Source organism: Equus quagga, chromosome 18, assembly GCF_021613505.1.
Source record: "Equus quagga isolate Etosha38 chromosome 18, UCLA_HA_Equagga_1.0, whole genome shotgun sequence".
NCBI lineage: Eukaryota > Metazoa > Chordata > Mammalia > Perissodactyla > Equidae > Equus > Equus quagga.
Window position 1 is genome coordinate 29,329,910 of NC_060284.1, and position 27,283 is coordinate 29,357,192.

General features: G+C 38.1%; 1 protein-coding gene and 1 non-coding gene across 2 annotated transcripts in view; one reads left to right on the forward strand and one right to left on the reverse strand.

Annotated features, from left to right (window-relative positions):
- Positions 1 to 27,283, reverse strand: part of ALG14 (ALG14 UDP-N-acetylglucosaminyltransferase subunit) — a 90,590-nt gene that overhangs the window by 20,529 nt on the left and 42,778 nt on the right. The gene's annotated exons all lie outside the window — the stretch shown is intronic.
- On the forward strand, positions 7,263 to 7,364 carry LOC124230144 (U6 spliceosomal RNA). The gene has a single exon (XR_006886084.1). It is a non-coding gene; the product is annotated as a U6 spliceosomal RNA (small nuclear RNA).

A 27,283-nucleotide genomic window follows, 5' to 3' on the forward strand; every position in this document is an offset into this window, starting at 1 on the left:
GAGATGGGAAACAAATAAAGAATATAAAGGGGAGACAGATAAAAGAACAGGAGTAAATCAGGTGCTATGAAAATAGCCACAAACTGATTTTCCATTTCACGTCAAGATGATGAGAAGTGAGAGCTGACCTGTGTGCCAGTAGCCTTCAGGGACTAAGAAATAAAACAGCCAGGTTGGAAATAGTTTGGGGAGCCAGAGGATGACAAGATTCCTCCACCCAGCATGCAAAAGTGAAATTAAAGTAATGACAGCATCTACTACCCGGTCTCTCCTCCATCCCCCTCCAGTCACAAAAAGAGGAGGGAGCCGTTTGGCTGGCGACCAGTGTGAGCTCAGCAGGGACCCTGCTCTGACTATAGCCGCTTTTTCAGTCTCTAGTAGAGTTCAGGATTGTGTGTTCACAAACACCGTATAAAAACAGGGTCGCCTTTGCCTTCCAAGCAGTTTTTTTCACTCTGTTTAAAGGCCGGGCTTAGTCTTTTTTCCCTCACTAGAGTGGCACACAAAGAATTCTCTGACACACTGCACCCACTGCAGATGAAAGCGCTTAAGTGTGAGTGAAAGCAACAATGTTCAGAGTGACATTTACTAGCTGCAAAACGGTGAAATCAGAGCGCTCCAGTTCATGGAGATTAAATGTCAGGCTTTAAACATTTAGAGAGTATTAGCTATGGAAGTTTTTAAAATTTAGGATTTAGTTTTATATTGCAAACAGCGCTTAAGACATAGAAAAGAAAGACTTTTTAAAGCAAACAAACAATTGAGCCATAAGCTGAATAAGAATATATAGTTTTAACTGAAGGTGAGTCACCTGCAGGACAGTTACTGAGTTTAGCTCAACAAACCTTGTTACTCACTGCTCATCACCATTCCAGCCTAATAAGAGAAAGGTGACATTCCCCATCCTTCACATTTTGGAAGATACAAGCCAAAATCCAAAACACAGGAGTTTCTAGGCACATAATTTTCCACAGTGGGTGTGGGCTTTACAAGCCCCAGGGTTTTTACATTACTATTTCAGAATGAATGCTTTTTAAGGCATCTAAAAAAGAGGGGCAAATAGATCACTTTTTTCTTTTAGGAATATTTTACATGGATAAATTTATCCATGACAAAATTGAGTATAACTGCCAAACATAACATGTGTTTTTGTGACTAATAAAATCTCAGAATTTGACAATATCAGCAGTCCTTCCTTCCATCCTTCAAAATAGCTGGTAAGCACCTTCTCTATTACACTTTCTCTGAGGTGCAGGACAGATACAAAGCCAATGACAATGATAAATATTTCAAGCTTGGTTTTAAACACTTTATAAGCATTATATTATACCCATTTTACAGATAAGAAAACTGGGGCTTCAAGAGATTAAGGACTTTGCCCAAGACCACAGGACTGCTAACTCAAGTGGGATGCAAACTCTAGCTACTGATTCCAAAGCCTGAGCAATTAACTTCAACTCAAGCAACTCTCACTCTGGCAGAGACCACAGGCATGTGAACAAATAAATTTTAATGCAAGAAATGCCACAACAAGGATGTGAACAGAGACATAGATTGAGTAATTGTCTCAGTCTGGGACCTGAGGAGGAGACATTTAAGCTGGGTCTTGACGCATGAGGAGGGAGATTTTCCAGGCGAAAAAGGTAACAATTTCTCTAGGCATAGGGAGCTACACTTCCAAACCTCGGAGGGCTTGGCATATTGGTGGAAAGTTCAGAGTTCACTGTGGGGGGACATGGAGGCCGGGAAGCAAGGCTATTCCAATAGCTGGGATGAAGACAGAAAGGGAGGCTGGAGCAGGGGAAAGAGGACGCCACAGTTAGGAAAGGCAGAAGCTTTATGGTCTGGGGACCTACTGGATGTGTGCAGTGAGGGAGATAAATCGTAGTTGCTAGCTTTCTAGACTACTGTAAAGACTGAGAATGAAGGAGTAAGACAAATTGGGGAGGAGCATGGGCAGAGAAGAGGAAGACGATACCTTATGTCAGTTTTAGAAAAGCTGAGTTACAAACACTTGAGGGATATCTGGGCAAACTCTATACTGCATTCTCTACTTCAACAAACACTGAGTGCCTTTTGTACCAGGTACTAAGGAAGTTAAAAGAGAACAAAACTGGGTCTTGCCTTCCCAGAGTTCATGTACTATACAGTCTGGTTCCAAATGGTTGCAACATATCAGGGAACTAACAAGACCATTTCTCGTGTTATAGTGACTGAGGGGTGCTATTTTCACTTAGTGGACAGGTGCCCTGGATACAGACATTCTGCAATATTTGGGGCTGTTTAATACAAAAAAGCACTATTTTATGCTCTACTGGACATCCACATGGTGATAATCTGTTTATAATTATCTGAGCTTAGAAACTAATTCTGTTTTACATAGAAAGACAAAATATGTTTTTGCATGTTTTATATATATACTGAATTTTTCCAAACAGAACTACCATGGAAATCAAGGGAAGACTGTACTTTGTTTTGTTTGGACCTTTACCAAGAACTGTTCACCATTCATGAAAATTATATCAGGAGCTGGGGGAGATGAAAAGTTCTGGAGATGGAGGGTGCTGACAGTTGCACAACAAAGTGAATGTGTTTAATGCCACAGAACTGTACACTTAAAAGTGGTTAAAATGGTAAATTGGAAAATAAAAAAGAAAAGAAAGTCACAGGCAGCAAACTCACTCACAGTGTTTGAGGTACCAACACCACGCCCCTGCATCTGTCTGCACTGTAGTCATCCTGAACATGGAGATGCCACATCCCAAATCTATCTACTTGACTGTGTCTCCTGGTGTGGTCATGCCTGGAGATAACGTAAGACATGTAATCTGATTATAAATCACTTTCTTTTTGCTTCTCCTTTTTATTACAACTAGGGCATTACATTGCATTTTGGAATCATGTGCTGCATAGGTATGTTACATTAACTATGAATTTCATTTCAGGATAAGAAAGCGCATGTTACAAAATATTTGCCATAAAAAGAAGACATTAGGTTGAAAGGGTTGACAATCACTAGTGAGAGACAGACAGATACATAAATGGAACTAAAACACAAAGGAAACCATGGAAGCACCTCAGCGAGGTCAAAGTACACACAAGGGAAAACAAGGGAAAGAGATGCCCCTGGCCCTGGGGAAGCTGGGAAGCTCAGGGAGGAAGGATGTGAGCAGGCGCCGACTGATGTCCTCTGTTAGAATAACTCCAGAGATGTGGGGCTTGGGCTCTGCCTCCAATGATGTCCACTCCTTTGGCATGGCTTTGATTTTTATCGAGTTCTCTTTGATGTTCTTCCTGTATCTCCCCAACAGTAGCCCTTGTTCTGGGAGGCTCCAGTGGGCAGAGCAGGATGAATCCCTAGCCTATGTAGTGTCTTTGGGAATCTGAAAACTGTGGAGTCTGTAATACTTTCTGGTTAATCTTCTTTTCTTTAGGCCAAATCTCCCTACTTCTCTGACTGTTTCTCATACAACTTGATTTCATATTCCCTCACCATCTGGGTCATTTTCCTCTGAACATGCTCCAAGTTGTCAGTGGCCCTTTAAAAGTGTGATGCCTAGAACTGAATGTGGTTTCCAGAGCTGAAATATATAACTATATTTCTTAATATCCCAAAAAGGGGAAAATGTTATGGCTCCACACAGTGAGACCAGGATGAGGGAGGAAGCAGGGGGGATCTGTCTTAATCATCACTGTACTGCCAATATTGAAAAATTTTCCTTTTTTGTTTAAGCAAGTTAAATCTGAATTTTTTAATACTTGCAACTAGAGGTCTGATCTCAAACAGTTTTTTTCCCTAGTTTGTTTTGTTGTGAGGAGTAAATGAAAATGTGGGTCTGGCTAATAAATACTAAAAATTATTTTTATTTGCTGACAGCATCTGTTTACCACCATCCTACAGTCATTTCTTGTGTGAAGACATTTTTCTCTTAACAGACTGGGCCCTGCCCATGTCCCAAGTCAATCTAACCAAGACTGGCAGGTATACAACTCTTTCAGGAGCTTGGCCTGTAAACTGGAATTAGTATTTCTGCATTAACCTTGCATCCGGTGTGTGTGTGGAAAGCCCCTGCACTCCTGAGTGTCTAGTGAACCTCAGGTTGAGCCCCACCAAGCATAATTCCATCCAGGCTCCTGATTTTGGTTTGAGATTGAAATCCAGCAATAACCTGACTGGCTCTTACCAACACACTGTCCCCAGGGGCTGAAACAGTACCAGTTCATCTCCTCATTCTAGATGCTAAGGACTCTTAAGCCACAGTGACACCATCCACTGGTAAACCTTTGGAAGCTACAGCAGAACTCTGCAAAAGGACACCACTCTGGCATGAATACTAGCTTGCTATCCTCCATGAATGCAATGACTTCAATGAATTGACCAAAAAATAAGGGACAGGTTAGCCTCAGAGGTCTAAGCACTTTATGTCACATCTGCTGGCTGTCCAAGTTCTAACATGCTTTTACAGCTGAACAGACCAGCTCAAACTACATGGGAGGAAGGATATTTGCCTGTTTTGTTAGTTGAGGTATCCGCAGCCCTTAGAACAGTGCTTAGCACATAACGGACGCTCAACAAATAGCCGTTGAATGAGTTAATGAAATGACCTGGTATGGCAGACATCAATCTTTGTTTTGCCCAGTATTCCCTTCTTTTGAAAATTGCTTCTTCCCTATTGCATGTTGGGGCTGCCAATCATGAGACTGAACAAGCCAGCAAATCACGTCATGAGTCTGGATCTCCTTATTCCGCCTGTCCCTAGCCCCTAGAGTGCCTACAGTTAAGCAGGTATCTGCACTCGTTCTCAGTTCTGGAGAATCCGAGGCATAACGTCAGGAGGTTTGATGAATGTGGGTGGTATATTCTGCAGGTAGGTTGTTCAGAGGCTAAACTTGACATGAGCGTCCCTCACAAAACCCAAGCCAACAGGATAAAATGAACCTCTAATGACCATAAGCTTATGTTTCTAACATTATTGATCTTCATAACTAATCCAATACCATATCAGAATTTATCTTATTCACATTCAAATAGAGAGGAAATTTTTTCAAATTTCTAATGATAGATGAAATACAATTTTTATAATGTCAACTTTACTATGATAATGCTATTTAAGGCTTCTCAGAAAAAATTTAACCTGTGAAATGTGAAAAAAACTACATATTGAATTAAAATGATCCAACAAATGGGGGTGGGGGCAGGAGATTTATGGTTGTATAAGGCTTTTTAAAAGTTGTGGTAAAACATACATAACAAAATCTACCCTTTTAACTAGTTTTAAGGGTACAGTTCAGCGGCACCAAGTACATTTACAATGGCAACTGTCACCACTAACCATCTCCAGAACTTTTTCATCAAACAAACAAAAGCTCTGTACCCATTAAATGATAACTTCCCATTACCCCCTCCTCCGAGCCCCTGGTAATCTCTATTCTACTTTCTGTCTCTATGAATTTGCCTGTTCCAGCAACCTCACATAGCTGGAATTATACAATATTTATCCTTTTTTTGTCTGGCTTATTTCATTTTGCATAATGTTTTTCAAGGTTTACAGATGGTGCGGCATGTATCAGTATTTCATTCCTTTTTATGGCTGAATTATATTTCATTGTATGTATATTTTGTCATCCATTCATCTGTTGATGGACACAGGTCGTTTTCACCTTTTGGCTATGGTGCTATGAACACTAGTGTACAAGTATCTGTTTGAGTCCCTGTTTTCAGTTATTTTGGGTATAACTAGGAGTGAAACTGGTGGATCATACAGTAATTCTATCTTCAGCTTTCTGAGGAAAATGTGTAAGGCTTTTAAAGATGACTTCTAAAATAAAAATTTATTAATTTAGGAACTATATACAGCAACCAGTAAGTTGTTCTTCTGATACTTCACATATCTTCACATATCATTACTGGAGCCAGAGAGACTGCTACGGTAAACAGAACAGAGGACATATCATTTCCTTGCAGTGAAGGAGGAAGGAATTTCCCAGTAATGACAGATCCTCAAGAAAGTAAGAAGGCACAATAATCGCAACTTGCTAAAATGTAAATACCAGGATTTTCACAAACATGAAATCCAGTCTTCTTTAGAAAACTCAACCTTTCATTTAGAAACAAAGAATGAATCCCACTATGTGATCATGTAATTGTAGTCTCTGTATGTAAAATAATTGATCAATACTATTCTAAACTATAAAGGTTATGAAAGACAAGGAAAGACTGAAGAAATGTCCCAGACTAGAGGAGAATAAGGAAACCTGATAACCAACTGCAATGTGCGACCCTGAATTGGATCTGGAACAGAAAAAGGACAATGGTGAAAAAACTGGCAAAATCCAAATAAAGGCTGTAACTTAGTTAATAGTATCGTACCAGTGTTAATGTCTCAGTCTTGATAACTGTACTATGGTTATATAAGATGTTAACACTAATGGAAGCTGGATGAATGATATACAGGAATTATCTGCTATTTTTGCAACTTTTATGTAAGTTTAAAATGATTCCACAGTAAAGAGCTAAGTGTAAGTTTAAAACGATTCCAAAATAAAAAGCTAAAAAGAATTACAGTCTCTGGACTTTAATGAGCATCTGAAATTGTTAAGCCAGATAATCAGAAATAGCAATAATAAATTTGAAGTTATAAATTGATCCGTGAATGAGACTTCCACATTCGAAAAGAAGAAAAATATAATCATTTTATGGTTAGTGCCTCTAATAACCAATTCTCTCTTGTACTCTCACTGCCATCCTGGCTTTACATTTCTTCCTCCTAGATACCCCCTCCCAATGCTTCTAACTCTAGCTTCTGGAACAGACTTTGCATAGGAAAGCTCTCCCTACATTTCTATTTTCTCAAAGAATCATTCCCTTCAACTGTTGCCAAATTAACATTCACAGTCCTGACTGTTCTCTGAGCTTGACAGTACATCCACTAGCCTACTGGACATCTCCACTTCCAGAGTCGGCTGAAGTTCAGCATGTATCTAAAGCTAAACTTCATTTCACTCATTTACCCAAGTCAGAAATACAGGACTCAGCCTAGACATGTCCTCAGTCACCTCTACCCCCTGCTCGAAAGCAGTATGTACACCTATATTGTAGTATGACATCCAATGTAGTCCATTCACTAAAGGATAAAGTTGAAATCCAGCCATCTTTACCAGTGACAGACAGTTAAGTTGTACTTTAAAAAGCCAAAAGAGATTGCAAAAATTGGTTACCGGTGAATTCAGGACATTTTCAATGGTGAAAATGTCTTTTTTTGGTCTTTGACAATACATATACTAAAACTGGAATTATACAGAGAAGATTAACATGGCCATGGTGCAAGGATGACATGCAAATTCACTAAGTGTTCTATATTTTTAAGAGACTATACCAATTCTCTTGGGGCTGGCCCCACGGCACAGTGGTTAAGTTCTGCGTGCTCCACTTTGGCGACCTGGGTTCACAGGTTGGGATCCTGGGTGCAGACCTATACCACTCATCACTCATGCTGTGGTGGTGACCCTCATATAAAGTGGGGAAGACTGGCACAGATATTAGCTCAGGGCTAATCCTCATCAGCAAAAAGAAAAAAAAAAAGAAATTATACCAATTTTCTACAGTCTCTTTCAGAGGATAGAAGTAGAGGGAATACTTCCTAAGTCATTATATGAGGCCAGAATTACCCTAATACCAAAATCAATACTAATACCAAGAAAAGAAAACTACATGAAATAGCTGCAAAAATCCTCAACAAAATATTGGCAAACTGAATTGAACAATGTTTAAAAATAATTATACACCACAATCAAATGGGATTTATCCCATGTATGCAAGTCTGGTTCAGCATCCAAAAATCAATTAATATAATCTATCACATCTACAGGCTAAAGGAGAAAAATCACATGATTATATCAATAGATGGAGAAAAACATTTGCCAAAATCCAATATCCAATCACAATAAAAAACTCTTAGAAAACTAGGAATACAGGAGAACGTTTTCAATTTGATAAAGAATATCTACAAAAAAACTAAGCTAACATCATACTTAGTGAGAAACTAGACACTTTCCCCTTAGGATTAGGAACAAGGTAGGGATATCCCCTTTTATCTCTTCTTTTCAACATTGTACTAGAAGTCCTAGCTAATGTACTAAGATAAGAAAAGGAAATAAAAAGTGTACCGATTGGGAAGGAAAAAACAAACCTGTCTTTGTTCAAAGATGGCATGATTGTCCATGTAGGAAATCTGAAAAAACTGACCAAAAAGTTTCTTGAACTAATAAGTGATTATAACAAGGTTATATGATATAAGGTTAACACAGAAAAGGCAATTACTTTCCTATTGAACAACTGGAATTTGAAATTAAAAACACATTACCACTTATATTAGCACTCAAACAATGGAATACTTAGGTATAAGTAACAAAATACGTACAAAATCCATATGAGGAAAACTACAAAACTCTGATGAACAAAATCAAAGAACTAAATAAGTGAAGAGATATTTCATGTTCATGGATAGGAAGACTCAATATTGTCAAGATGTCAGTTCTTCCCAATTTGATCTATAGATTCAATGCAATCCGAGTCAAAATCCCAGCAAGTTATTTTGTGGGTACTCACAAACTGATTTTCAAGTTTATATGAAGAAGCAAAAGACATAGAATAGCCAACATAATATTGAAGAAGAAAGTTGGAGGACTGACACTACCTGACCTCAAGACTACTATAAAGCTACCGTAATCAAGACAGTGTGGTATTGGTGAAAGAACAGACAAATGGATCAAAAGAATAGAATAGAGAGCCAGAAATAGAGCCACATGAATATAGTCAATTGCTATTTGGCAAAAGAGCAAAGGCAACACAATGGAGCAAAGATAATTTTTTCAATAAATGGTCCTGGAACAACTAACTGAATATCCACATGCAAAAAAATGAATCTTGACCCTCACAAAAACTAACTCAAAATGGATCACAGACCTAAATGTTAACTGCAAATCTATGAAATCCCTAGAAGATAACACAGGAGAAAATCTACATGACCTTGGGTTTGATGATGACTTTTTAGATACCATACCAAAAGTAAGAAAGAAATAATCGATAAGTTGGACTTCATTAAAATAAAAAATTTCTGTTCTTCAAAGACACTGTCAAGAGAATGAAAAGACAAGCCACAGACTGGGAGAAAATATTTGTGAAAGACTTATCTGATAAAGGACTGTTATCCAAAATATACAAAGAACTTTTAAAACTCAACAATAAGAAAATGAACCAACTAATTAGGAAATGGGAGAAAGATCTTAACAGATACTTCATCAAAGATATATGTGGAGATGGCAAATAAATGTATGAAAAGATGCTCCACATCATATGTCATTAGGGAAAGGCAAATTAAAACCACAACGAGATACGAGTACATACCCACAAGAATGGCCAAAATCCAGAACATTGATAACATCAAATCCCGATGAAGATGTGGAGCAACAAGAACTCTCATTCATTGCTGATGGGAAGGCAAAATGGTACAGCTACTGTGGGAGACAGTTTGGTGCTTTCTCACAAAACTAAATATTCTCTTACCATATGATCCAGCAATTGCATTCTTGGTATTTACCCAAGGAACTAAAAACTTACATCCACACAAAAACCTTAACACAGATGTTTATAGCAGTTTTATTCATAATTGCCAAAACTTGGAAGCAGTCAAGACGTCTGTCAGTAACGAACGGATAAACAAACTGTGGTAGATCCAAACAATGGAATATTATCCAGTAATAAAAAGAAATGATCTATTAAGTCATGAAAAGACTTGAAGGCACCCTAAATGCATATTACTAAGTGAAAGGAGGCAATCAGAAAAGACTACAAACTGCATGATTGTAACTATATGACATTCTGGAAAAGGTAAAACTATGGAGATAGTGAAAAGATCAGCAGTTGCTAGGGATTGGGGGGAGGGAAGGATGAATAAGCAGAGCATAGAGGATGTTAAGACAGTGAAACTATTCTGTTTGAGACTATAATGGTGGATACACGTCATTATACATTTGTCAACACTTATAGAACGTATAACACCAAGAGTGAACAATAATGTAAACTACAGACTTTGGGTGATAATGATGTGTCAATGTAGGTTCATCAATTATAACACATGTACCACTCTGGCAGGGGATGTTGATAACGGGGGAGACTATGCACATGTCGGGGCAGAGGGTACTTGGGAAATCTCTGTGCCTTCTGAATTTTGCTGTAAACCCAAAACTGCACTAAAAAAAATAAAATCTATTTTAAAAAAAGTGAGAGAAAGAAACAAGAAGCTACTGTATACTGATATTCTATTAGCCATGTAACTATTCATTTGTGTATTATGGATTTAGAAAATACCACAAGGATGAGTTAGTTCTTTTTGCCATTACTAAGTTCTACAAAGAAAAGAAAGTGCTTGTTGATTAGAAGGGAAAAAAATATCAGAATATCATTCCATATTTAGTGAAAAGTACTACAAATTTGGAAAATAAAATTCCAGTTCCAACAGGGCCTAGCAGAAATAAAAACAAGCAAAGTTCTCTATTATATTAAACAAAGAAATTGAATAAAGTCAGAGGAAGCATTCTGACCATATATTTCGAATACTGTGTGCTGATCTGGCCACACTATGATCAGAAAGCCAAGTCAGGAAATAATGAGAGATGGTGGGGATATCTAAATTAGCCTAGAAACCTGAAGGTCTCAAGTACTTCCATATAAAATAGGATTAAGATTCTTTATTATTCCTTATTATTGTAATTAAAAAACTAAATTTGATTACTAAGTGTTTTAGTGTTCACTTTTAATGAGTAAAAGTGATAAAAAGTGAAAATAATTGAAACATTTAACCAAATTTAATTAGCGTTTCATCATATGAACTTCCATGTAAACATGATTTAGATTTTTTGGTGAATGTCACTGTAACCCAAAATCTTTAGGGAAATAATACCATTCAACTCAGTCAGAAGTGGAGCTGGATCTAAACTTTTATGAACTATTTTACAGTTGTTCTGTCTTATTAGAACAAGCTGCCATGTTATTGTAGTAGAGCCCAGTAGGATTTTGCTGCTCATTAAATAGTAATTAGTTCTCCATATTTGTTACTCAGAAATACAAATGGCACATTTGGTGGTCACCAAGGCTGTGTTAGCAGACTTAGGGAAAGTTCTGAGGTACCTCTGATCAGGCAGTACTCTGCAAGTTAGTCACATACTCCATCATCATATACTGGGTTCCCTTTGAGAACATCTACGCTCCAGGGCCAACAGGGCCTGTTCCAGGCAGCCCTGCTTTGGTGGAATTTCCTAGTACAGTACTTTAGAATCAGCGAATCAAAGACCCTTAAAGCTGGAATTACCTTAAAGATCAAAAGTGATATCACAGGGAAAAAGTATAATCTGTTAAGATGCCGTTCAACTCTTTCTTGTGTTTGCACTGTTGATTAAACAACAAAACAAAATAAAACAAACAAAAAACAATCCAGAAGAATCTGTCCCTCTCATCACAAATATAAGGGTTGCTCTATAGGTATAAATATAGAATTGTCTCATTTTTCCAGTACAGGATAAACAATAGACTGTATTTTAACTTGACCAAAAACTACTGTTTATTCACAATTTATCCTAACCCTCCATTTCTTTTGATGGAACTAAGTTTTCTGTACTTTATTATAAAAATACAGCAACAAGAACTTGACATTTACAGCATTTTGCCAACAACTAAAAGAAACAATCTCCTAAATCTGCACTAGCTATGTAGACAAAAGAAATCAAACAAATACTTCAGAGTTCCAAAACTAATTTATTGCTCTAATGGGGACTAGACTCCAACTTGGATATGATACTGTTTTCATGTCCCCAGAGAGATAAACGCTTCAGCATATATTTTTAGCCATGAGTTATTATTTTAATAGTATTGCCTTTAAATCATTTTTCCTTAAAAAAATAAAACAAAAAACCCTCCAGCATTTCTAACTTTATGCTTCTCTAATTTAATTATGCGATTCGTCTATGAAGCAATGGTTTGGTTTACTTTACCCAACTTTTACCATTTTGTGTTTAGAATCATTCTCTGAAATCCAAATTGGCTGATTACTGAAGAAGTTCTCATTACTCCCCGGAGACTGTGGGAGCCTGGGCTTCTAGCATTGTTCACTGTTTGGCTGGGAAACAGGCTTCCTCTTGTAGTGCCCGATCTGTTATTGATTTAAAAACTGACCTAAAGGGCTACTTGTTCTGGGCTCTCTGAAGTGCATTTGCTGCTCCTGCCTTCTGGAACTATACTGTCAGACACCCTGAGCCCTCATGCTATATTCTTCACTATGCAGTCTGTGCAGCCGGGAATAATGGAATAATGGTTAATTAATTTGCTCTTACCTCCTAAAGAGGGCCTGGGAAATAAAACGCCTCCAAATAGTCACACTCGTGCTTCTGTATCGAACCTTGAGGTAGGTCAGTTCAGTTCCTGGTCCACATGATCCCTCCATCCTAGCCTAGGACTTGGGACCATGCCTGTCTCCTGGATGATAGACTCTTGTGAGCATAACTGCCATCCACTTTATCATAGTCATCTCCATCTTCCACAGTGCCCAGCTCAGGTCTCAGCTCACAGCAGTCAGTCAATGCAAAATAATAACAAATTTGTGGATAATTTATTTATTTACAACTGTTTGTAAATTTATTTACAAATGATCTTTATTTGTAAATAACAAGCTTATACAATAACAAATTCAGAAATAAGTAACTTCAACAGATAGATATTTAGACGATAATCAGTAAAACCTTGTTCTGATATTTAGGTTTTATGATCCTAGGAAATGGCATAAGAAAGCAACTCTAAAGTGATAGTTGCAGGTCCTCTTAAAAAATAAAAAAACAATTCAATGAATAACATTATCCCTTAGAATCAAGTGGGCATTTTGGCGGAATGGCAGCAGAGGAAGCCCTGAGTTCCTAAGTCTTGGTTATGTTTCCTAATCCTCTTTAATCTGAAGAGAGCTTTGCACAGTTTTAAACTTGCCACGGCACTCTTAGAAGAGGAGGTCCAAGTTCCCACGCTCTTTGATAACTAAGAGGACAGGGCACACTCGGCTGGTGGTGACAGAGAGAGAGTCACAGTAACAAAGGTGACCCAGGAGGTGGTTCAAGGGTCCCCTAAACTCCATTTACCTCTCAGTGGGACCTAGGGAGGAAAAAAGGGTGGTAGCGAAGGAGGAGATATTTAACTGACAGAGAAGAAAGGCAGTGCAGTGTTCTGCAGGGAGCTGAGATCAGGAGCCGCTAATTTTTGTCATGGTGTGTTCCAGTTTCTTAAAATCCACTTATTAATCAAAGACCTCTCTAAGCACCCAACACATCGCTAAGCTCCATGGGGGATAATAATAAAGCCAAAAGACTTAGTTTTTGGCCCTTAAAGTGCTCACAATCTAATTTGGGGGAGGAGAAATGTAACGGAAGTGAGATGACTAGAGAACAACTAAATGTTAACCTATAAGTTCAAGAAGAGTTCACAGGAGTGAAAGATCTGCATGGAGTGATAGCGTGAGACAAAGTTCAGAAGATGCTTCCAGAAAATGAGGAAATGAATGGTCTAACTGAGAATCGGGCTCATGCCCATGAGCTCCACCTTGAAAGGGGAGATTCAGGAGGATGTCCCTGAATGGTGGTCCAGCAGGAGAGAGCTGAGAACCAGGTAATTCCTGACAGACTGCTTTGGAAGGGCCGGAGTCTGTGATGAAAACAGAACAAGAGGGCCAAAAAAGAAAGAACAGAGAAGCAAATAATCCTTGGTTGTTTTCATGCCTGAAGGGGCTCACTATGGCATGAAAATCAACATGAAAACAGTTAGACATACCACATCATCAACGTCGGGCACTGTGCAGACATTCCTTGGCCTAAGTTTAAAATATTTATTAACTCCTTGTTAGTCTCTCAATTTTTGGAAAAGAATATTTAACCTAGTGACAAAGGGGTGGGGAGCGATCTAAGAACCTACTACGAAGGCTCTTTATGCACATACTGATTATGTTCACATAAGACCATGAAGTAGGGATTATGGTCCCTGTTCTACAGATGAGGAAAAGAAAGTTTATGGAGATTAAATAGTTCACTTAAGCTTGCCCAAATATCAGAATGGCAGACCTAGATTCTGAACCCTAGTATGCTCGGTGCCCAAGCCCATTTCTTCTACTCCAACTCTAAGGTTACCCTTAGAGAGGAGAGAAATCTAAGTTTCATTTGTACTGTGGTCTAGAGCTGAGCCTGGAGCTGGGAGGGAGAAGAACTGGGTTTTTATCTGTGCTTTGCTATTAGTTCTAAGAGTCTGGACAAAGCATTCCCCCTCTTGGCTCTATTATCTTAACTTTAAAAAGAGGATGTAGGATTAAATAATTGCTAAGGTATTATCTATAAAAGTTTATGATTCTAAGTGTGCAAGTAGATTCCCCACCAGGATTGACTTAATATGACTGTTCTAATAAAAAGAGGGAGGGGACTATGAGGATACACAATGATCTTTGTATCTAGAAATCCACCAAGATATAAATAGTCTAATAAATATTAACTATTCTGCCACAACAGCAGTTGCAGCTCCAGGACTTTAAAGAGGAAGGGTTCAGGGACAGCAGGTTTGTCTTGCTACTGTGCACAGTAAGCCCACTGCCTTCACTTATACGGTCTGCATTTAGTCCTCCATGACGTGTATGAGGCCTACAAGCCACCTCTATGTACTGCTACCACCCATTAAGGTCCTCAGGAAAACGTCTGAAGGCTTGGACAGAAACATGCTCCACTCAGGGAACCTATATAAATGATACATCCAGAGTAAGAGACCACAGAGAGCGCATATCCTGTACAGGGCAGTCACTACTCGGCTCCGGCTAATATCCACCCTGCAGTCATCTGCCCTTCTGATTTTTCAAAAAGAGCCAGGAATATGGGTTTTTGTGCAATGTGAAATGCCTTAAACAACTATGTGGTCCAAATTCTGATTCTATGTGAAAATGTGACATTCTGATTCTGTGTGACAGAATATGTTTTTATTTACCTGTGGCTCAAGGATCATCAGTTTACTTCAGAATTAGCTGACAAAAAAGAGAAGGCAGGAAGCCTGATGAGCGCTGGTCCTAAACTAAAAAGAAAGGGCTCATTGAAGTGGAAAAGGAAAAGTCATTGAGACAGATCTTATCCAATTCACATTTGAATACAGTCCATCAATAATCCATAAGCTCTCACACATGTAACTCCCATAACGTTTATGAGTCATACCCACGCCTATCCACTTCCTATAGTCAAGAGCAAGAAAGCTCTTACAACAAAGGTGAATGTGTGGGTTTAGGGACAGAAAAATTAGGAGAATTCTTGAAAATTAAAATTAAGTTCTATGTGCCAACAGGCCTAAGGGAAGCAGAATTCCTGCAGTAGAAGCTGGTCACGGCAACTGCAAAGGAGCGGTGCTTAACAGGCCAAACCCCAGGGACTTCATAAAGAAAGCAAGGTGGGAGAGGATCTCAGAAGATGGAAGCAGGGGCTTCAACATGGATCCAATGTGGGCGGAGACGTAGGTGAGGGAGAGGAAGAAAAAGAACAAAATATGAAAAGAGACAGAAGAGAGAAGAAGGCCACAGAGAATGCACAGGGCAGTGATAGAACAGTAGCCAAGCTTTCCAAATGTGTGTTATGGGTGACAGGTGCTCCTTACATAAACCATGAGGAACCCCAGAAAGACTCTAAGGGCCAAGGCATCATCATAATTTAAAAAACATGTTTTGGGCATCCACTATATCTAAGATACTACGAGGTGCAGGAGCTCCAAGGAGCGCAAGCCATTCAGGCAGGAGTTAGTGGTTTTGAATGGTAGGAAATCATCTTCCTGGCAGAGGGAGTGGCCTGTTTAAAAGCAAGCAGATCTGACATCTCTACTCCTTCCACTGTGGCTTCTTATTATTCCCATTTGATAGGGAGGAGGAGCTAAGCTCAGAGAAGCTAACTGATTAGCTTCAACTCACACACCGAAGTATTGACAAAGCTGAGAGTAAACCCAAAACCTCCTGATTCCCAGTATGGCATTTTTTTCTCCTGTATCACAACTAAGGTATAGTGGATACAAACTAAAGAAAACAATACTACGGAAATTTCAAGAAAAAGCATAAAGCAAATACTCAGTGAAATCTTGATGAAACCTATATAACAAAAATGGAGAACTCTTCTGTGACCTGAACACTGGAAGTCTGCCATTACTAAGTCTCGTCCAGTTCCCATAGAGAGGAGGGAAATCCACACCACACCCACTCCCAGCTCCTACCCGGCCCCAATTCTCTTCTCCATTGGTAGTGAGCAGTGAGGAATTTTTTCTCCCTGTGTGATTTCACAGAGATGAATCATGGCTCCTTGAAAAGCTGACACAGGAAAGTTGGCTTAGGAATAACAAAACAACAACAGATCAAGTCCCCCCTGAGCTCCGGGCACTGCCTCCACTAACAAGACTTATCTACAAAATACTGTATTGTGTAAACAAAACTTTTGAAAAATAGCATCTGGAGCTTTGAAGATTTGAGCACGTGACACCTGTCTTTAGAGAAAAGTAATTATTTAGCCCATAAGAGCAAACCTGTTTTCATAAACTGTCAGCTGTAAACATTTTTTAAAATGGCTTTGTCAAAGATTTGTATAAATGGCTTAAATGTGAAATCAGGAAGACCAAGAATGCAAAAATGGTATTCTCCTAACAAGTGGAATTTGCTGCCCTTTGCAATTCTACAATTCTGATCCCACTGCAGATTTCATTCTTTCTGGCAGAATATGGAAATTTTGACATCATAAACATATGAAACTTATAAATCTGGTATTCACATTTCTTAAAAGGAATGATCAGTCACAACATGTTCTTTCTGTAATTCAAAGGTCTGACCAGCAGGGAACTTCCTGCTATTTTTAAGAGTGGAGAATACCAGTTCAAGCTCCCTAACCTGTTTCTAATTGGGTCTTCTCCACTCCTCTAAACAATAATGCCAAAATATCTTTTTCTGTAAGCCACAACAATGTTTGAAATTTGTAAGGTGCTTACTCATTCCTCTTAGTAAATCTACGGTGTTCAGAGTTTCCTCATCTCCAATTGTAAGAATATTTATATAATGATTTGCCCATGTGTCTTAGAGAAAATCAGAGTTTGCCCTTTTGACCCTGTGGAGAGGCTCTAAGGAAGGTGAGAAGCACTTGGCTTACACCTCCTATAAAATGCTGTCCTGGTATAAATGGAATCTTGAATCTCAGCCTCCATGTGGAGAAGTGATAAGCTCTCTGCAGCTGGTTTAACTTTAGCTTTGTCTAGCACTAGAAAAAGAAATCCATAAGCAGGAGGCTTCAGTGTATTCATGCTACAAGAAATAAGAATTGGGCCAGCCCTGTGGCCTACTGGTTAAGTTTGGTGTGCTCCGCTTTGGCGGCCCAGGTTTGCTTCACAGGTGTGGATCTACACCACATACAAAATAGAGGAAGATTCACACAGATGTTAGCTCAGGGTGACTCTTCTTCAAGGAAAAAGGGGAAGATTGGCAAGAGGTGTTAGTTTAGGGCAAATATTCCTCAAAAAAAAAAAAAAAACCAAAAAACCAAAAAAACACATTATACCAGGAGGCCAGGAGAAAAAGAAATCACCAAAAAATAGAGGAAACGCTAGCGTAAAAAGAGGTGCATTTTATCCAACGGCTCACGGGGAGGGAAACAAGAAATTCAAGACAGACTGTGAAAAAGATGGCATTTAGTCTCCAAAGGCTGTTAGAAAACATTGCCTAGGTTTCAATCTTTTTTTTTTTTTAAATAAAGTAAGAATCCCTAAGTGGGTCCATGACACTTAAATACATTAAAGTAAAGCAACTGTTGATGGAAACATTTTAGAACCTAATATAGGTGGTGGTTGCACAACATTGTAAATGCACTAAATGCCACTGAATTGTACACTTTAAAATGGTTAATTTTACATTATGTGAATTTCATCTCACCAAAAAAAAGATGAAGTAAAGCAACTGTATACTGCTTAAGTTGAAAGAGAAACTTTTGCCATTTCCTTTTGATTGCTTTGACAAAGATAATATTTAACACTTCAGAAACGCGCTATCAAAAAAACCCTTAGATGAATTCCAGAGATTAATTCAGCGGGTGCAAAAGTTAACCAAGGAGCAGTCAGGCAATGTTTGTTTTTCCTATTCTATTTTTTTTCACCCCAATTAAAAGCTCTAAGCAGTCATGGCTAAGTTTTAATAGCTTCTCTGACTCTTCCCATCCCATTTCCCTCCTAGCCAACTTCTCTCCTTCAATACTTCCTGAACTCTCACAGGCCCCGAGCACTTAAACAGACGCTGGGATTGCCAAGACGAGTCACACATCTTACCTCTCCTCACGGGATTCACAGCTGCATTCAGATTTCAAAACTCCCCACCTACTCCCATACCAACTGTCGTTCTAGACGCGTCCCAACCCTTCATGACGCCACTTGACTCGGACTGCAGCAGCCCTTCCTAAGCTCTCTCATTCCATACTCAATTATTTGCGTTCTGTTTGTGCTCCTTTCTTTTCCCTCAGACCAAAAGGATGTGTTAAAAATTCTAAACAAAAATGACTTTATTGATTGCCAGATGCTATAAAAATAGAGCTATACTGATTCACACAAAACTGTAAAACAGGCAGTGACAGGTCGTGAAATGGACTGTTCCAGGAATCACTTATGCATCTAAACTTAAGATCATTTCAGATTTCCTTTCTCTTTTTCCCCACCCTCTGCTCTCACTTAGCCACCTGTGCCTCCTGCCACCCTTTCCACAAGGCCAGGTATCTCCAAGTTCACTGCCTCTGCCCACACATCAGTTCTTTCTTGAAGACAGCTTTGTTTCTATCACGCTTCCCTTACTCGTATCCTCTCACAACTGAATTCCTTTTCCTTCAACTTTCGTTTTTGTTTTCACCGTAGCCACAACGGTGTCACTGGGAAAACATGCTAGCTTTCACCTTGAAAGGAAGAGGCCCCAGCAGGCCCAGATCTCCTATGTGCCTGTGATAGGCTGGAACAGCAACAACTCAGAGAGCGATGCAGGCAAAGTGAAACGGGGAGAAAAACGGTAGGCAAAGCCACGCTGGCTTCTGCAGAGAGGAAAAACATAATGTTTGCCAAGTGGAGAAGGATCAATTTAGAAAGGAAAGAAAAATCATTTTCAAGCTTCAGAGAGTCCCCCAAACTGGAGAGAAACAGAGATAATTCAAAGCAATCTCTAACTGATAATACACAGCCTAATTTTGACACAGATTTTGTTCTGAGGTCACTCAAAACGTGAAACAGAAGCTACAAGGTTTAAATTAAATACCTCGTTTGTGGATGGAAGCAGCTACAATACAGGTTGTCACTCAGCCAACGTGTCAGTGGCACAGCTGGTAATTTCACCATGCAGCTGGGAAAAGCAGTTTGTCAGTCATAAGAAACCAGATATGTGGGAGGATTTTCACATAAAATCACTTCTCACAGTAGACTCTGACCATCATCAGACTTGCCAAAGGCACGTACAATAGAGCTGGTTCTTCTGTATCTTTATGAAGGTTGCTAAATTTACAGCGCATGTACGGAGTGGAAATACATGCTGGAAAAAGTCATCCCGGAATTATTTTAGTGAGTTACAGACAACTGGTCAACAGACGAACAGGGACTGAACAAACTTAAACCAATGGCTCCCAAGTACGATTTCATTAATCCTGGAAACATGAGGCAGTAGACAACTGTGGTCTAATTGTTTCTTATTTGATTTGGCCTGAAAAATCTTATTCTCACTTTATTGCATTTATAAATAGGCATCTTGGGTCAGCTGACCTTTGCTTTATCTAGCTAAGTTTCCGTTAATATGTTATAAAGGTTTTTGATCAAAGAAAATATAATACCAGATGAAAGTCATTATACAAAGAAAATCAAACCAACAGCAATTAAAGGGAAAAACAAAGTTCCTGTAAGGGTTCTGGCATATCCACAAGAAGTTAATTGACTCTCTTTAATGTTTCAAACACATGTCAATCAATAGGCCAATAAAAATTTTATATACTATGCTAACAGTGGTAATCCTAGCACCACCCAGTTTGTAGCTCACCACAGAAAATACCTAGTTAGAAAAAAAAAAAGCACAGTATCCCACTTATGGACAATAACCCACTATCCATGTCATCAACTTGCTACTGCTATGAACTTAGACATTTCACAGCTCGAACTGGGTATGGAACATGGGGAAAAAAAAATGACTAAGTAAAATAATGGCCTTCTTTCATACAAAGCACAGTGTACATGTAATAAATACATCTAAATTGGTCATGGTGAATTAAACCCGCTTCAGCTTCAGGCAAAGAGGCAGAGTATTAGGCTGAAATGGTCCATTTCTTTCCAATTTGTTATACATGTAGAATCTGAAATTTATTTTTTACTTGATTAAAAATTAAATTAGGTTTCATTTCGTATGCAGAGTTCTTTCCTTCAGTATTTCATTTAAGAACAGCCAGGGTGGAATGAAGCCAGTAATCAAACACTGCAGACTCAGGAAACCCTTCTGGTTTTTCAGCCTCTTAAGAAAGCCTGAGAAGAGCACAGTTTAGGGAGTGGGCGTCTTTGTTTTTGTGATGACTCATATCATCCAGTATTCATTCACTTATTTTTAAGTCATTCCACAAATATGTGGAAGGCACTTTTCTAGGAAGGGACCATGGGAAACACAAAAATACATGGCCTTTACCCTTAAGAACTTTACAGCTCTCCCTGCCCCCTAAACATAAGCAGTCCTCTTACTTCGGTTTAACGATCAGCAACCTCGTGAATTCAACTTTCTCTTCTTATCCTTGAAACAAACTAATTTCTCCTCAGGATTATATTTTTAGAGAGTATGAGATCAGCCTACTCACTCAGAGACTACTACTTTTAGGAGAAATTAAAGAAGACACAATAGTGAAGAAATCTTTGGGTTTCAAGATACAAAACAGTGAACTACAAGAAGTACTTAAAATTGTATTACTGTGGGATCAATGTATACATTACACGAGGTGAAAAAGATCACAGAATGCATTACAAAGGGCCAAGATCAATGGGACTATTTAGACATGGTTTTAGAAGAGCTAACGAAATATTCCATGTCTTTTGTATCTATCAATAGACCTATTAGATTGAAAATCAACAAAGATATAGAACTCAACATCATCATCCATTAACAGGATCTCACAGACAATTATAGAACACTGCACACAACCACAGCAGAATACACATTCTTTTCAAGCGTCCATGAAATATTCACCAAGACAGACAGTATCCTGGATCATAAACCAAACCTCAACAAATGTGAAGACAGAGTATGTTCCCTGACTATAATGGAATCAAACTAGAAATCAATAACAGAAAGACAATACGAAAAAAATGTCCAAATACTTGGAAATTACACAAAACACTCTAAATAATCCACGGATCAAAGAGGAAGTCTCAAAGGACATAAAAAAATACTTAGAACCAAATGAAAATACAACATATCTTCATTTGAAAGATGAAGCTAGAGCAATGCTGAAAGAGAAACTTATAGCACTAAATGCTTACATTAGAAAAGAGGAAAGGTCTTAAATCAATAATCTAAGCCTCTACCTTAACAAACTAGAAAAAGAAGAGCAAAATGAAACCAAAGTAACCAAAAGAAAGGAAATAATAAAGATAAGAGCAGAGAAAATAAATGAAACTAAAAGCTGATTCTTTGAAAAGGTCAATAAGAATTAAGTTTCTAGCAAGATAAATACAAAAAGAGAGAATACAGAACTTTCCAACATCAGGAATGAAACAGAGGCTACAACTACAGATCCTAAAGTTGTAAAAAAGGACAATAAGGGAATACTACAAACAACTCTATGCACACAAATTTGACAATCTGTGTGACAATGTGTGACAAATTGACAACTGTGTGACAAATGTGTCAATAGATGAAATGGAATAATTCCTTGAAAACTACAAACTCAAAATTCACCCAATATGAGACAGATAATCTGAATAATCCTATGACTATTAAAGAAATGTAACCCATAACTGAAAAACTTCTGGAAAAAAACCCACCAGGATCAAACAGTTTCACTAGAGAATTTTACCAAACACTCAAAGGAGAATTCACATCAATTTTAAACAACCTCTTCCAGAAAACAAAGAGGCTGAAACACTTCCTAATCATTTTATAAAGCCAGTATTACCTCAATACCAAAACCAGACAAAGACAGTCCAAAACAGAAAGCTAAAGGCCAATATCCCTCATGAATACCACCATAAAAATTCTCAATAAATTATGAGCAAATCAAAGCCATCTATATATAAAAAGAATTATACACCATGACCCAGTAGGATTTACTCCAGGAATGCAAGTCTGTTTCAGTATTTGAAAATCAGTCAATGTAATGTACCATATCAATAGGCTAAAGAAAAATCAGGATTGTCTCAACTGATGCAAAAAAAGCATGTGACAAAATTCATTTTATCATTAATGACATTGATTTTTCATTAATGTCATTCATGAAAAAACTCTCAGCAATTAAGAATAGAGGTTGTGACAGTTCATTTTGTGTGTCACCTTGACTGCACCACAGGTGCCCAGACATTTAGTCAAACATTATTCTGGGTACGTCTGTGAGGGTGTTTTTGGATGAGAGTAACATTTGAATTGGTAGAGACTGAGTAAAGCAGATTGCCCTCCCTGATACAGATGGTCTTCATCTAATCAACTGAAGACCTGAGTAGAACAAAGAGGCTGAATAAAATCCTATCCTATTGGATCTGGCTCAGTCAGGAGAACCTTAACCGACACAGAGGGAGACTTTCTCAACTTGACAAAGAGCATCTACTGAAAAAACCTACAGGTGGCATCATACTTAGTGGTGAAAGAATGAATGCTTTTACCCTAAATTAGGAACAAGACAAAGATGTCTGCTCTCACCACTCTTATTCAACATACCAGAAGTCCTAGCCAGGCAAGAGAAGGAAAAAGCCCGATATACTGGTTGGAAGGGAAGAAATAAAACTTTCCCTATTTGCAGAAGGGCCAGACCCTGGTAGTCTAGTGGTTAAGATTCAGTGCTCTCACCCCTGTGGCCTGGGTTTGTTTCCCAGTCAGGGAACCACATCACCTGTTTGTCTGTCAGTTGTCATACCATGGTGTCTGTGTCTTGCTGTGATGCTAAAAGCTATGCCACTGGTATTTCAAAATACCACCAAGGTCACTCACCGTGGAGAGGTTTCAGCAGAGCTTCCAGACTAAGACAGACCAGGAAGAAGGACCAGGCCACCCACTTCCAAAAAAACTATCCATGAAAACCCTATTATAGCAGCAGTGCATTGTCTGATATAGTGCCAGAAGGTGAGAGGATGGCACAAATAGACCAGGCAGGGTTCCACTCTGCTGTACACAGGGTCGGAATCAACTTGATGGCACTAATAACAATTTGCAGAAGACACAACTGTTTAGAAAATCCCAGGAAATCTGTTTAAAAAACTCCTATATTTAATAAGTGAGTTCAGCAAGATCACAGGATATGAGATAAAAAAACAAAGATAAATTGTATTTTTACATGTTAGCAACAAACACGTAGAGACCAAAATTAAAATCCTAATACCATGTATAATTTACAGCCATTCCAAAAAGGTGAAATAACAAGATATTAAATTTTAAAAAACATGTACATGATCTATATGCTGAAAATTGCAAAATGTTAAAGAAAGAAATAAAAGAAGATATAATAAATGGAGACACATATCATGTCTATGATTTGGAAGATTCAATATAGTAAAGATGTCAATTTCTCCAAAACTGACCTATACATATAATGCAATTCCTATAAAAATCCCAGCAAAATTTTGTGGCACATATAGACAAACATTCTAAAACTTACATGGAAAGGCAAAGGAACTAGAATAGCTAAAATAATTTTGAAAAAGAAGAATAAAGTGGGAGAAATCACTCTACCTGAAGTTAAGATTTACTGCGTACAGCTATAGCAATCACAACAGTGTGCTACTGGCAGAGGGACAGACACAGAAATCAATGGAAGAGAGATCCCAGGAATAGATAAACACAAACACACCCAACTGATTTTACTTTTTAAATTTTCAACCGATTTTTGACAAATGGGCAAAAGCAATTCAATGGAGGAAAGAAAGTTTTTTAAAATAAATTGTGCTGAAAAATCTATAGCCAAAACGAGCCTTCATCTAAACCTCACATCTTATACAAAAATTGATTCAAAATGACTCATGGATTTAAACATAAAACTATAAAAATTTCAGAAGAAAATGTGAGGAAATCTTGGGATGTAGGGCGAGGTGAAGAGTTCTTAGAGGCGACAGAAGTATGAACCAGAGGAGAAAAAACTCATAAATCAGACTTCATCAAAAGTAAAAACTTTTGCTCTGTGAAAGATCCTGTTAGGAAGGTAAAGACAAGCTATGCCCTGGGAGAAAATATTTGTAAACAACATATTGCACAGAAGTCTTATGTCTAGAATATACAAAAGAACTCTCAAAATTCAAAAGTAAAACAAACAATTCAATTAGAGAATGGGAAAAAGACATAAACAGACAGTTCAATGAAGAAGAGATATTAGTGATAAGCACATGAAAAGATGTTCAACATCATTAGCAATTAGGGAAATACAAGTTAAAACCAGAATGGTACATCACTAAATATCTAAGAAATAGTGATAGTACCAAAAGCTAAAGAGAAGGCAGAGAAACTGCATCATCTCTCATACACTGCTGGTGAGACGTAAAATGGTATAGCCACTATGGAAAATAGTTTGGTAGTTTCTTATTAAACTAAACTTGAACTTTCTATCAGACCCAGCAATCTCATTCATGGGCATTTACAATGGAATCCTACTCAGCAATAAAAAGGAATTACTGATACATGCACAAAACTGAATGGATTTCAAAGACATTAAGCTTAGCAAAAAAAGTCAGTCTCGAAAGGTTCCATACTATATGGTTCCATTTATAGAACACTCTTGAAATGACAAACTGTGGAGATGGAAAACAGATTAACGGCTGGGAGAGGACAGGGATGGGGTAGCACAGGGGAGTTCCTTTGCACATGGAACAGTTATGTATCTTGATTTTGGTGGTAGTTACACAAATAAATACATGGATAAACAGCATAGAACTATACACACACACACACAGAACCACACATTAATGCATACAAAAAGTGGTGAAAACTGAATAAGGCCTGTAGTCTAGTTAACAGTACTATACTAATATAAGTTTTCTGTTTTCAATATTGCACAATACTTAACATAAGATGGACCTTATATAAGGGCATATGGACTTATATTTAAGGGTACATGGACCTCTAAGTATTATTTCTACAACTTCTTAGGACTCTATAATCATTTTAAAAAATACAAAAAAAAAAAGATGTGTTCAAATACTTTTTAAAAGAACCTTGAGTAGCAGAATAAGCTGTATGCTGTAGAGACAGAAGAACTTTTTCTGATTTAAAGAGGTTTTTTCCAATGGAATTACTCTCTTTCATGCCTACCTGTTGTTTCTTTACTCCATTTTCCTTGACGCTAACTAATTATAACGTTCTTGAGGACACAGGCTATATTTTATTCATCTCTTTCAGTGCCTGCTGCAATACAGATATTTTTTAAAAAACTACTTAAGTTTATAATTGCTGGGCAAGTTAGCTAATTCTGGCAGAATCTGATACGTTTCTAAAGAACTGGAGTTATGTTGCACTGACTAGCGCTGTGATCTTCGTTACTTAGACCTCTCTGGACCTTGAGCTCCTGACCTATGGAAGACAGGTAAAGAGGACTATGTCGGAGGACTGTTAGGAGAATTAAATGAGTTAACATATCCAAAGTACTTAGAATAGTGACACATAGGAATAGTTTAATAAACGGTAATTTTCTAAAATATTTTTAAAATACGGCTTTTAGGGGGATCCATTCACATAAACCAAAATGATAATCAAGTGGCCAAGTAGTTAAGTTCCCGCGCTCTGCTTTAGCGGCCCAGGGTTTTGCTGGTTCAGATCCTGGACACAGACATGGCACCACTTGTCAGGCCATGCTGCGGTGGCCTCCCACATGCCACAACTAGAAGGACCCACAACTAAAATATACAACTATGTACTGGGGGGATTTGGGGAGAAAAAGCAGAAAAAAAAAGATTGGCAACAGTTGTTAGCTCAGGTGCCCATCTTCATAGAAAAAAATGATAATCAATAAAATGTTTAAGTGATCATTTCCTTTAACTTCTAGTGGATTTTAATGAAAAGAAGCCTGTTTGTGGGGATTATAGAGAAAAAGGCCCAATATGCCATCTTAACAGTACTTATAATATTTAGCATTGTAAAGATGACTATCTTATTACTGCACTGAGTTAAGTTCCAGATCCCATTAATTTCTAACAATAAAATATAATATGTAAAATGCCAACTAATAAAGGTACAGTCTAAAGATTTCAACTTTATGTATATTATACGACTCACTCAACTGACTTATTAATCTTTCACTGTTCTTTTTTTTTTTAAGATTTTATTTTTAAAATTTTTCCTTCTTCTCCCCAAAATCCCCCAGTACATAGCTGTATATTTTAGTTGTGGGTCCTTCTAGTCGTGGCATGTGGCACTTGGATACGGGGCTGGCCCACTTTCACTTTCTTAAAATGACCTTCTTCTCTGACTAACTCTTATCTACTTTTCCTTCAATGTCGTCTCCACTCTGAGGCCTTACCCAACTCTCCAGAGAGGATCTGTCCCACTATAAGCACACTGCTGTGGGCAAGACTGCTGTCTACTGTGCTTACCTTTATACCTCTTGCACACAGTATAAGTCCTGCACAAAGTAGGGTCCTTGACAAATATTTGTGAATGAACAAGCCACTGACATCCTCTTCTAATACTCCCACAGCAATTTTCATTTGTCACCAGTAAGGCTCTTGGCATACTGCGTTATACTTACTTTCCCATTTGTCTCTTCGACAAGAGTGCAAACTCTTTGACGGCAAGGCCCATGTCTCACTCATGCTTGCACTCTAAGTAAGTAGCACAGTGACCAGAACATTCATCAAGGATATGTAGTGACAGGGTACCACATGCCAGGCACTGTTCCATAAGTACAATGAGCAAGGCAGTCACACTGTCTTATGGAATGACAATAAACAAATACACAAAAAAGATAATTTTTTTTATTGGGATTAATATTATGAAGAAAATAAAGCAGGGCAATGTGACAG